This window comes from Phyllostomus discolor, chromosome 5 (assembly GCF_004126475.2).
Source record: "Phyllostomus discolor isolate MPI-MPIP mPhyDis1 chromosome 5, mPhyDis1.pri.v3, whole genome shotgun sequence".
Classification (NCBI taxonomy): domain Eukaryota; kingdom Metazoa; phylum Chordata; class Mammalia; order Chiroptera; family Phyllostomidae; genus Phyllostomus; species Phyllostomus discolor.
This window is the reverse complement of record NC_040907.2, coordinates 13972233-13984958: the sequence shown is the minus strand read 5'-3', so window position 1 is coordinate 13984958 and position 12726 is coordinate 13972233. Positions and strand designations below refer to the sequence as shown.

The 12726-nt window shown below is 52.6% G+C and overlaps 1 long non-coding RNA gene across 1 annotated transcript; it reads right to left on the bottom strand.

Moving 5' to 3' along the window:
* Positions 1 to 12029: 12029 nt before the first annotated feature.
* Positions 12030 to 12452, bottom strand: LOC118500427. The gene is made up of 2 exons (XR_004902985.1): positions 12402 to 12452; positions 12030 to 12282 (listed from the first exon to the last, which is right to left on the bottom strand). It is a non-coding gene; the product is annotated as an uncharacterized LOC118500427 (long non-coding RNA).
* Between the last annotated feature and the right edge of the window lie 274 nt (positions 12453 to 12726).

Sequence of the window (12726 nt, the reverse complement as noted above, 5' to 3'; positions counted from 1 at the left end):
ACCTGGCGGCCTTACAAGTGAATGCACCCTTAAGAGCATCAGACGAGTGGTGGTCGTCTCCGCAGGAGGGGCTGGGGTCCTGGGTTTCCATTCTTGACTGCTGGTCTGCACCCCGTTTTAGGACGACTAGCTTTCGGGGGTGACGGTCATTTGAGTTTTTATTCCGTAAAAGGCCCTCAGTCCGGCTCTCACTCTGAAGGGCTGTAGCGTCGGGAGAGGGAAAGCCTGCATCCGCATCCAGCTCCTCCCCGCGGAGAGCGCTGTGACCTTGGGGTAGCCACTCCCACTTTCTGTGCCTCAGTGTCCTCCTCCAAGGGGCTAATGGTAGTGTTTATCTCCTGGAGTTTTGAGGCTGAACCAGGATAACACGTGAAATGCTTGGCACGGAGCCTGGTCCACAGTCAGTGCTCGATGTTTAATTATTTGACATCAGAGGGAAACCGAATGCAAAGTATAGGGGACGGATCTTACTTAGTCTCATCTGCTTTCTCTAACTCTCCACTCCTAACCGTCCAGCCCCTGCAAGGTTTTCCTGACACTCTCCACCTCCAGCTGAGCCGCCTTCTTGCGCAGAAGTCTTCAGTGGCTCCTCAGTGCGCCCCATAATGAATACAAACTGACTCGCTTTTGGCACATAAGGCCCCTCAGGAACGGAACCCAGCCCACCTTCCCAGGCTCGTCTCCCACTCTCCTCCTGCTCCTCCAGGTCTCCCCTGCTCCAGCCAAACTCCTGTCCCCAGAGCCTCAGCAGCCTCCCCCACTCCCACCTCCAAGCCTATCCCATACTCAGCTTCACTGTGGCCTGTGTTCTCCCTATCCTGTCTTCCAGAATATTCCTCAGCCGCTGCATACCCTGCCACATACCACCTCCTCTAGGAATCCTGCTGGAGGTCAACCACTGATCTCCAGACTCCCCAGCAGGCTGACGTCACACACCTCAATTTCCTTCATGTGGGTTCTTGCACAGCAGCCTCCGAGGGCGGCAGGAGCCTGGGCTTTGCAGGTAAGGGAGGTATGTGTTCAAGTCCTGTGTGATCTCAAGCCTCAGTTTCTTTATTTGTACAGTGGGCTTCATGCTTACAGGCATGCTATGCTTATAGAATGAGAGGACACAGGCAAAACACCTGCTGCTAGCAGATACCTGTGAGATGTCGGTTCCCTTTCCCTGCCAGTCCATGGCCCCTCCCAGCTGGAAGCCCCGCAGGCAGACTGCAGCCTGCTCACCTTTGAATCCCAGAGGGCCTGGCACATGGGTACTGAGCAATTGCCCGCTGTAGTGAATCTAACCTCCTCTCCCACCACCACAAAGAACCTTCACAGCATTTGAGACAGGGGTGAAGTCCTGCCCAGTGTCCCGGAGCCATGGAAACTGCCACTTAGAGCTGGAGAGTCACATCCTTCTGGGAGTCAGAAGCGCCTGGATTGTGGAGCTTCTACCCGAGGGGCCTGACAGAGGTGGCTGGGTGTCTGGCTTGTGACGGGCAGCCTGTCCCCACAGCCTGTTCCCACGTGTCAACGGCTTCGCTCCTCACAACAGTCTCATGAGCTGGGCAGCCCTCACAGAGGAAACAGCAGCCAGGAGAGGAAGTGACTTCGCCAAGGTCACTCAACAGACTCGTGAATGCTGGGCTGGGAGCCAGGGCCTCCAAACCCCAGGTTAAAGCCTTTCGGAGGCTGTAATGTGGTTGAAAAGGCACTGGATGAAATATTAAGAGACATGAGTTCAAATCCTGATGCCACCATTTACTTTTTGTGTGGCTGTGGGTGATCGTATCCCTCCCTGAGCCTCAGTTTCCTGGTGGCAGAGGGCCTGCTGGGAGATGAAAGGAGCCAGGCGCTGGGACGCGCCTCTGTACACGGCGGAGTGCCACATCCAGGTAAAAGGTTGTTATCGTTGCCCACAGTGCTGATACACGGCGCTTTGATCTTTGCGTCACATGGGGATAAACAGGATTTTTATGGCCACCTGTTTCCCAGTGTGCCTCTCTTCTGGAGTTTGAAAGAGCTGCTTGGATGGCTGCCTGGTAGCAGAGGGGCAGGGTGGGGTTGCTGGGCTAGTGAGCCAGGCGTGGAGGCACTGAAGGCCAGGAGAGCTGCCCCCATCTAGGTGCAACTGGAGAAGACCCAGCCTGGGGTGGGCCCTGGGGCTGTGGAAGCAGGGAAGGAGAAAGTCATAGAACCAGGTGTAGCTGAGCGCTCCAGAAAGGTCCCAGGGTCAGAGTGAGCTCCAATAGCCAAAGATTATAGCTGGGTCACATTGGAACAAGACTGGGCACAAGTCGGTGTTCTGAAAGTATCTACCAAATAGGCGAGTGAATGAATGGATGGCAGAGGATGGATGAAGAGAAGGGAGAATGACAGACAGGCAGGCTTCCAGGAGGTGGTGGCATAGGAGCTGTGACAATTCTCTGGGTTGTAGGGAATTGACTCGGGAGTTTTGGGAAGGACGCATTTGGCATTTAAACACCAGGAATCCCTACTCTGTGATCAGGACTTCATGCAACCCAGCAAAAGCCTTGGAGGGCCTGACCACGATTTCTGAGTATTTGGAATCTAGGGAGTCTCTAACCATTGAGTTCATCATAGCAACAGCTGCCAGGGACTGGGCTGAGCAGTTAGTTGACACATGTTCTCTCCTTCACCCCTCAGAATATTCTCAGGTTGACTGCTGGAGGCCTCTGAGACTTCCCTGTGGGGACTTTCCCCCTTTCTCAGCCCCCTCGAGCGCCTGACCCTGTGCCTCTCCGGAGAGACACCGAGACTGGCCCCGCCAGGATGCCAGCCCCGTGAGGGCAGAGCATCCACACCACCACATGGGCCGCTGGCCAGTCCAGAGTCCCGCTGCCCGGAGCCTCATGGGGAAGGGAATGGCCTTGCCCAGGGTCAGGACTAGAACTCAGCTCTCCTGGTGCTTTCCCACCGCAGCTCTGTGATCAGATGGGAACGAGCGTCAGATGGGAACGAGCGTCCGGGAAGCAGGAGAGGTTCCAAGAAGAGGGAAGGGGAACGGCTTCGAGGTGGTGGGCCCATACTCCCCCAGCCTGGCCAGCGCTCCCTGGGGCAGCTCTGCCCTTGAGACGTGGGCCCCGAGAGGCCAAGCCTCATGTTATGTGTTTGATATCGAGGATGGCAGAAGCTTAACATTTTTAAATTTGGAAAAAACCCCTGTCAGCTTCCCTACCCCTCTCATTTTGTAAATGAAAAAACTGAGTGTCAGAGAAGGAGAGCGACGGGCTCCAGGTCACAAAGAGAGCTGGTGGGCGACAGCGGCGAGGTGGTCTCCGGGTTCTCAGGCAGGACTGGCGATGGGCCTCAGACGCCCCCCTCCCGGGCTGGGACAGGGAGCTCCAGGGGAGCCCACGGAAACCGGGTGGGTGGTGCTCGTCGCCCTGGGACCATCCTGACGGCGGGGCAGAGTTCAGCCCAGCAACTGCCTGAGATGACCTTGGAAAGCAGCCAGCGTGTCTCTTCCACCTGTTAACTACGTGTCTATTACTTTCCTGTGGGATTAATTTTTCAGTGTGAACAGTGAGTTGTATCACACATTTGAACATTTAACCTTCACCATGGCTGATCTCTGAGCAGGAGCCAGGCCTCCCTTCCCGCCGAGGTCCAAGGGGCCCAGGCCGCCCCGGGGGAACACAAGAATGGGAGACCCATGGGGCCGGTTCAAACCTTTTGTTCCCGAAGTCCACTTGGGCACCACAGCCAGGGTATGTGTGGGAGGGGCCAGCAGTAGGAGGGGCGTAAGGGAACAATGACTGACAATCAGGAGCCTGTTCTCCTTCCCCAGGACGTTTTCCTCCGCTTAATTAATATCACAAAGGAAAGCTGAGTCTGCTTTGGATTGTGGGGATTATGCAAATGAGGCCATGGAAAGGGAGATTTCTGAGCTCCTGGTTGTTCTGGCTGCAGCAAAGGCCTGTCCAGAAAACACCCACCCAGGCCAGTGCTGGGACTAAGACTTTGGCGGGAGCCCGCTGTGGGGATCCTGACTTAAAAGGGCCCAACATGGGGCCAGAACTTCCAGAGGGAGCCTGGAGGGTAGGTTTTCCCAGCAGAAAGGAGCTTGGACAGGCTGCTGTTACAGAAACTCAGCCCTAACACCCAGAGTTTAGTTCCTCTCCAAGAAGCCACAGAGAGAGGAGAAAGGGGGAAGCCTGTGGAGTCAGAACTGTGTTCGAATCTCTGCTCTGTCTCCGGCTGTGTGCGTGAGCCTGCCTGAGTGGTCTCACTCCTCTAGGCCCCAGTCTCCTTGTGTGTGTGATGGGGTCAGGGATAGCCCCGCACTCTGCAGGTGCGAGGGCAGAACAAGGTGAAGTCCACCAAATGCCTGGGATGCACCAAATGCCTGGGATGCATCTATCGTGCCGCTGCTCCCTCCTTTTCCGTCTGCGTCACGTGAAGTCCATGTAACAATTCACGCGATGTCACAGAACTAGTACTGTCAATAATGTAATAATATAACGTCGAGCTGTATGTACACACACGTAACAGTGACAAGTGAACGGCACCTGTGAGCACTAAAGACTGTTCTGAGCACTTCGCCGACATTCACTCATTTAGGGCTCACCCAGCCCTACGAGGTAAGTGCTAATACACCCATTTTATGGATGAGGAAACTGAGGTAAGTTAAGATGCTAAAGGTCACATAGCTTGTGAGTGGCTGAGCAGAGATGACAAACTGGTTTCTCTCACCCTCCTCAGGGGAGGGAAGGGGGTGGCAGGTACTTTGGGGTCAGAAGACCTGGGGTTCAGGCCTGGCTGTCCCTCAGCGTGCAGGGACAGGGTGTTCTAATAGGGCGCCCTGGAACCGTGTGTGTGAGGAGGGACACATCTCTCGAGTTCCCTCCTCTGAGTGAAGTCTGGCCGGCCGGAGGCCTCATTACCAGCCGTGCAGGTGCTGCCAGAGGGCCTGGATCTGCCCATTTCCGGCAAAGGGAGGCCCGCGGAGGGACAGCAGCCCCCCCAAGGCAGCAGGTGGAGTCATCAGCAGGTCTCCTGTCTCCCAGGGGAGCTTTCTTCCCTCCTGGCCCCCACTCCCCACAGGGGCATCGATTTCTGAACCAGCAGCCTCATGGGCTAAAAATGTTTGCTGAGCTGAGTCATGAGCTCCTCGCTAGACACCGGGGTGGGGACAGGCACGGAGGCTGAGCAGCCTTCACACCTGTCTGACCACAGAGAAAGTCCCAGACAGACGGGCGGGGGTGGTGGTGGTTCTGGGTCAGGGGCGGGGGGACAGAGATAAACAGATCCTGGTCCTTGTCACCTCCAGGAGCCCAGCCTGATGGGTGACCTGCAGTTGTGACAGCCACCCCCACAAGCGGCACTTGTTAAGAGCTCACTGTGTAGCCTGCAAGGTGCTACAGGTGGGACATTCATTCTTGTCATTAATCTTTGTAACAATCCCTGCCTGGTATAATAACATGTAAGTTAATGATAGGACAGTAATATAATGATAGCACATGTGGAATACAATGGTGTCACCTATATAATAATCTCACATGTAGAATATCACAGCCAGTTTACAGAGACGGGCTCAGAGGGAATAACTTCCCAAAGTTGCACAGCACCGCAGCAGGCGAAGAGGGAGAATTCACACCCAGCCCTGCAGGTCCCGAGGCCTGGGCTGGGCCACCACTCTGCTCGGTCCCACAGCCACGGCCAGCCACGTGTGGCTACTGGGCACTCGAAAGGTGGCTGGTGAGACTCAAGATACACCGTAAAGGTAAACCACGTGCCAGATTTCAGAGGCTTAGTAACAAAAAAGTCAGATGTCTCACTGACAGTTTTGAAAAAGCAAATCAGTGAGTAAACCTGAAACTAGTATAGTTTTGTATCCCCACTATACCTACATTAGAACACACACAAATATTGGCGACATGGTGAAATGATAATTGGGGATGTATTGGGTTAAATAAAATGGTATTAGGATTAATCTCACCTGTTTATCTTTACTTTTTCCCACTGGCTACTAGGACACTCGACGGTACGCGTGTGGCTCGCGTTGCCTCTGATGGGCAGCGCCGCTGCGCACCCGCCCTGCCCCACAGAACACTCCGCGTCGACGGAAGTGCTCCTCGCTGAATGGTCCGACTGGGGTAGCCCCTGAGTTGCACGTGGCTATCGAAGGTGTGCAATATGACTCGCAGCTGAGAAATGAATCTCTATGATACTTCATGTTCATTAAGTTACATTTGGATCTAAGTAGCCCCAGGCGGCTGGTGGCTGTGGCTCCAGACACCGCGGCTGCGGACCTTTGCGCCTCCTGCCCCGTGAGGGCGCATGAGCGGCATGCACGTGACGGGCTTCCCGATAGGTGTGTCTGTTCTGGGCAAAAGGAGCACAAAGACCGGTTCAGTGGCTATTACTGTGTCCACTGTCATTGCAGAAACGTGACTCAGAGAGGTTTAGAGATTGTCTAAGGGCACACAGCTTGGAGGTGGTGGAGTCAGGGTTTGATGCCAGGGGAGCTTGGCTCCAGACCCCAGGTATGTCTCCCAGGTTTGCCTTCTCCTCTGCTGCAGCGACTGTCTCCAAGGAGCCCCTCCAAGGCTCATACTGGCCTGCACCACCCCACCCCAGAGCCCACCCAACCTTCCAGCACCCTGCTGCAGACCCTCAGATGTATGTGGTCACTTGCGTCATCAGTCTGTCCTTGGATACTGCTGGCACTTGCCCCTGGTCTCTCTCCATCACCCCTTCCCTGCTTGGGTCCCTCAGCACTTCAAGCTCAAATGGCATCTTCTCGGTTCCAGCCACGCCCTGTGTCCCACCCTGTCTTAGCCTGTCCTGCCTACACACTCCTTCCACCCTGCCCCACCCTCTGCTCCTGGGAGAGTAGCTGCCCTTGCCCGAGGCTTGTTGGATTTCTGTGCTTCTCCTACTTCCCCAGGTACTTTAGAAGGCGATCCCAGAAGCAGCCTGGCTTACTGCTATGCTACAAGGCTGACCGTGGCTAAGGTTCCAGCCCCAGCTCTGCCGTCAATGCGTCTGTGACCCTAGGTAAGTCACTTCTCTCTGAGCCTCAGTTTCCTCATCTGTAAAATGGAAGTAATACAGTTTCCTCATCTGTAAAATGGAAGTAATACCACTGATGGATTCTCATGAACATTAAATGTAGCAAGGGATGCAAAGAAGCCTGTTAACTGTCCAATGAAATACCAACGTGGGGAATAATTATGGCACTCGCCGTGAGCACTTACTTACCAGATGCTCTGCTAAGCATTTCCATGCTGTGGTGGTTTTAAAATATGTCCCCCAATTCTTTGATCCTCCTCCCTATAGGAGGTGGAGCCTAATCCCCACCCCTGAAGGGTGGTCTGGACTTAGTGACTTGCTTCTAGACTAATAGGATAAAGCAGAAATGATGGTGTTGACTTTGAAGAGTAGGTCATAAAAAGGTACTGTGGCTGCCTCCTCATGCCTGGATTGCTCATTTGGGGGGAAGTTAGCTGCTACGTCTTGAGGGCACTCGGGCGCATATTGTGAAGCCCAGGTGAGGGGTGGAGTCCTCCTGCAAGAAGCCGCTGAGGAGCTGGGCCCCCCGGGAGGGGGCCACAGGAGGAAGCCACGTGGGGCTGGGATCCTCCAGCCTCGCCAAATGTGTGCATGACACAGCCCCCGCCGACATTCTGACTACAACCTGGTCAACCTGGTGAGGAGCCCGGAGCCCAAGCACCCAGCGCAGCCACCCCCGAACCCCTGCCCCAGAGAAACTGTGAAACAGTAACTGCTGGTTGTTTTAAGCCGTGAAGTTGGGCGGATAATTTGTTATCCCGTAGTAGATAATGAAAATACACTGTTAATCTTATTTAACTGTCATAACATGATGATGTTGGTATTATCCCCATTTTACAGATGACAAAACTGAGGCTCAGAGAGAAGGAGACACTTGCCTCAGGCCACTCAGTGAGAACCTGGGGGACGCAAGACCTCGGTGCTGGTCTATCTGAATTAAAAGCTGATACGTGTGTGGAGCCACAGGCTGCACGCCTCCTAGAGGTGCGTGATGGCTGGACACAGGCCTGTCTGGCCTCCACTATGAGTGGGCACCCTCCCAAGAACAGGGACTGTGAACTACACCTCTTGGCCTAATTCCCATGCTTTGCAACCAGTAGGTGCTCATTAAATACACATCCAATTGAGGGCCAAGGTGTTCTTGTCACGCAAAGCCCCAGGGAGGGTCCCTCGGCCAAGCCCATCCAAACATCAGCGGTCCCAGGGCAACATGCAAATGGAATTGCATGTGCCATGGACCCAAATATTTAAAAAGCATAAATCAGATTAATCAGCAGTGGAAGAGTGAGGACAAAGATACGCTCATTATAACAAAATAGCAAAAACATGTAAAGCTCTGGTTGTTATGTGACTGAAAGTCAGCAGGGGGTCAAAGATGGCCGAATCCCACCATCTCTGCACATGCCGGGTTGTCTCTTGTGGGGCCCACGCTGTTTGAGCCAGAGATAAAAGAAAAACGTTCCTGACTCGTAAATTACTGTGCAGTTACTCCACCAGTTTTGTTTTTCTTGCCTTTATTTCAGCAGAATCAGTAATTGGGGTGTTATAATCAAGACTTTCCCGTAATTGCTGTTCCGCGGAGAGCAGTGTGAGATTAGACCACCTTTCTCCAAACATTGTATTTCTCAGATAGTTTTTAATTAATTTCAATTGGGAAACACTTGCTCTGTTGAGGATGCAGCAAGACATTGTCAATAATATTCTGAAAGGAATCAATTTAGAGGAGGAAATGAGGCATGGATTTTACACAGCAAGCGTCAATGTTGTTATGGGGGTGGTGTGTGATAAATTATGTTCATTGTGCAAAATGTTACAAACTGTTTAATTCTTCCCATAAGTCCTGGCAATGGATGCCTTGAGTTTTACCGTCTCCGGATCCAACACTCATGTGTCTGGTGTCATGCTGGAAGCATGTTCCACCTGGACCGACACATAAACAAACGTTAAGAGTGCTGTGAATTATTTAACCTCGCGGAGGTTCCTCCGCCGCCCCCTGCGCGACTCACACGGGCCCAGGCGCTTTCGGGTACCTCCGGAACCCCAGGTGGGAACGTGCAGAGGAGCAAGGCCACGGACGCTCGGCACTGCTGCGGGCTCACTGGTCTGGGCTCACTAAGAGGAAGGAATTCACAAGTTAATTTGTCTCTTCTCTTACCAGGGAGCAAAGGCTTTTTGTACGTGGTTCAGAGCCTGTCTGTGCGCCAAACCTGCATCCGCCTGCAATGGCGGCCGCCACGCAGCCCGCATGCGCAGTGGCTTGGGAACCAGCCGTCCCTCACCTGGAGGGCGCAGAGCTGGAGATGAGCCGCGGTGTTTCCCTCCCCTTCCCTGGGGCCTGAACGGTGTCCGTCAGGACAGCAGACGGTGATGGCGATGGCGTGTGCTGTGCCAGGTGACCAAGGCTCCATGCATCCCTATTAAAGAGTTTGCGTTAGTGACATGTGGGTCTCTGTGTTCCTCACGTGTGGTCTGGTGGGATATGGTTGGTGCATGAGCTGTGCAGAAACTGTTTAAAAACTTCCCTAGCATGCCCTGCCTGGGTAGCTCAGTTGTTAGAGCATTGTCCTGATACGCCAAGGTTGTGGGTTCCATCCCCGGTCAGGGCACATACAAGAATCAACCAATGAAAGTCTCAATAAGTGGAGCAACAAATTGATGTCTCTTTCTCTCTCTCCCCCTTTTTCTCTCTAAAATAAATAAATTAATTAATGATTAAAAATAATAAAAACTTTCATAGCAAAGCAGCATTGCTGCTGCATGCAAGCTTATTTTTTCTGGTAATTCATCTTTTTATAATTATTTTATAAAATGTCCCAAGACAAATATAATATGTTTCATTTCCTGCATAATTTTCCTACCAATGTTTGATGAAGCATTGACTGTCATTTCAAAATAGCATTTTATACATTTTTATATAATTATGATTACAAAAGTATCAGTCTGTAGCAAATTGGTAATTTAAAAAGCAAAACAGTCCTTTGCAATAGATAGGTTGAGAAACACGGCTCCCGAAGTTCAGGGCCTAGGACAGGGCCCCCCTCGCCCAGGAAGGTCCAAAGGCACTTGTGCGTTGCTTTGCCAGCCCTGCAGGCTCCCTGACCGTAAGAAGGGGTGACCGAGCAGCAGTGCTCTGCAGGCTGTGCAGGCCGGTCACCCCAGGATGCTCCGGCCGTTGGAATCCCCTGAGTCAGGACTGCCTGTCTGGCTGGGCAGACCTGCTCTGTCCCCTCCCAGCGGGCCCTGCGCCAAGTCCCATTTCACGCGCCAAGGACTCCTTTGTTTCCCCGGCACCTGGTTTCCTGCCTGTGCAGTCACCGATGGGCCTTCTCCTGGGTGACACACTCAGGCGACTTCCGCTGCTCATGTCCTGGCCCAAGGTCCACGGTGTTTGCCCACCGAACCCCCACTCCTCTTCGGCCGACCGTTTCCATGAGTCATGCTACAGCTGACGGGGCGGACAAGGTGGGGTCCACCTTCTAGGATTTCAGAGTTACAAGGGACTTGGTTCTGGACTTCCTTCTCTTCATAAGTCAGACACAATCACTGCAAAACCACCCAAAAAGACAATATGCTTACATATTTTTAAAAGTCACCCATAAAGACTATACTTCCAGGGATCATTTCTATAGTTTGTTAAAAATCGCCCGTAATCCCAACACCTAGTGGTAACCACCTTTAATATTTTGGTAAATACACCACCTGTTTTCTTACATGCATTTTTAAGCAATAACAACATTAATAAGAATATCCTACTTGAACCTGCTTTTTCCATTCAATAATTTTCCTACTTCTGTAAATGCTGCATCCTCAGTTTGGGCGGTTCCAGATTATCCTATCGTGTGTGCTTGGCAACGGACAGGACCAAGGTCCACTTATTCTCTCTCTATCTCGTTCCCTTGCTATTGCAAACAAAACAACATTCCTGTAGTCAAATTTTTCCATGATTTCCTCAGCATGAACTCCCAGAAGTGGAGTTTCTAGGCCAAAGGACATACACACTATGTTTAAAAGACCTTGACTACAGGGTCTGACAGCACTGATGCTGCCATCACCGGTACTGAGTGCCAATTTCAGCTCATGCCGGCCAACACTGGCTATTACTACTTTTTACTTCATTGTTTTTGTTTTTTTATCCTCACCAGAGGACATTTTTCCTTGCTTTTAGAGAGAGAAAAATCAGGGGGAGAGAAAGAGAGAGAGAGAGAGAGGGAGAGGGAGAGGGAGAGGGAGAGAGAGAGAAACATCAATGAGAGAAATACCGATCGGTTGCCTTCTCATACATGCCCTGACTAGGGATTGAACCAGCCACCCAGGCACGTGCCCTGACCAGGAATCGAACTTTGGTGGATGACGCTCCAACTAACAGAGCCACACCGGCCGGGGCTCACTGTTGTTTTAGTTTATATTTCTTTATAGGATGTTGGGCGTGTCTTCCTTATGCTCTCACTTGCCAATTATATTGAAACAGATTTTTGAGCTTATCCATCTGAGGCAGAACAGTAAGAGGCTGGGAAACTCCTGGGCCAGTGGAATGGGGAAACTGAGACAAGATAACCAAACAAGGTCGGGCAATTTGACCAATTCACAGCCAGTGAATCACAAGACCTTATCTTTCTTAACCAAGGACCCTTGAGAACAAATGGTTTAAACCTGTCCTCCTTAACCAGGGTGAATAAATAGCTTAAATCACCCTGGTCAGAGAGCTAGAGGACAAAGACCCAGTCAATGCCATGTGCGCCAGCCAGACCCAAGGACCGATGGAGCAGGGGAACAAACGACAAAAACCCGATTAGAGCCAGGCAGGCCCAAGATAAAAGTACAGCAGCAAAGCCACCCAAAGGATAATCCCACACTCTCCTGTACACTCACTTTGATGCATCAGCATATTACAAATGTGCCTGGAAAGCTGATGAATATTCTGCTGAAACCCTTCCCCGGGACACCAGCGTGAGCTCTCTCAGGAGCATGCCCATGCCCCTTCCGGAGCATGAAGTTCAACACCCTGTGTCCTAAACTCTGAGGGTCTCCAGGAGACTTGCAGCCAGAGGAGCAAAGGGCCGCAGCAGCTCGTCCTGGGCTCACCCCTGATCCCGTCTCCAAGGCAGACCTGCTCCGGGCCCAGTCCCCCTCCACGACGCGTCCAGTTGTGAAAACAGGCACAGAGGGGACGGGCTTCTTTCCCCAGCCATGTTGGGACAGGCCAGAATAGGAACCAGGTTTTCTGAGGTCCGGCGTGGAGGTTTCCCCGTGGTTCTGGGGCCCCTGGAGTGGACGGGGGAGTCACAGGGATGCATCGAGAATGGGAAACGCCCCTCCCATGTTCCATGTCACCGGGCGACATCAACTGGGCAGTTCCTCCTGCAAGAGCCTCCGTGTCTCACCCGCCAGATGAAGAGGCTGGATGAGTCCATCGCTCAGACCTTTCTCAGCACTAATGCTCAGCACTTCCAAGTTTCCTCCCAGTTCTGACAGTTATAATAAAAACCTTGCACGTGCTCAGCCCTTCATGGTTTACAAAACACTTCCGTGAAGTAGAGAGGAGAGGCGTTGTCATCAGCGCCATCTCCCAGACAGGCAAGTGGAGGCCTTCACCTGTGTGAACCTCCACAACCTCAGGCAAATCCCCAACCATCCTCTCAAACACCTGCTACCGAGATGGCTGCCCGGAAGGCCCTCCTGCATGGAAACCTTGGGCCCATCAACGTG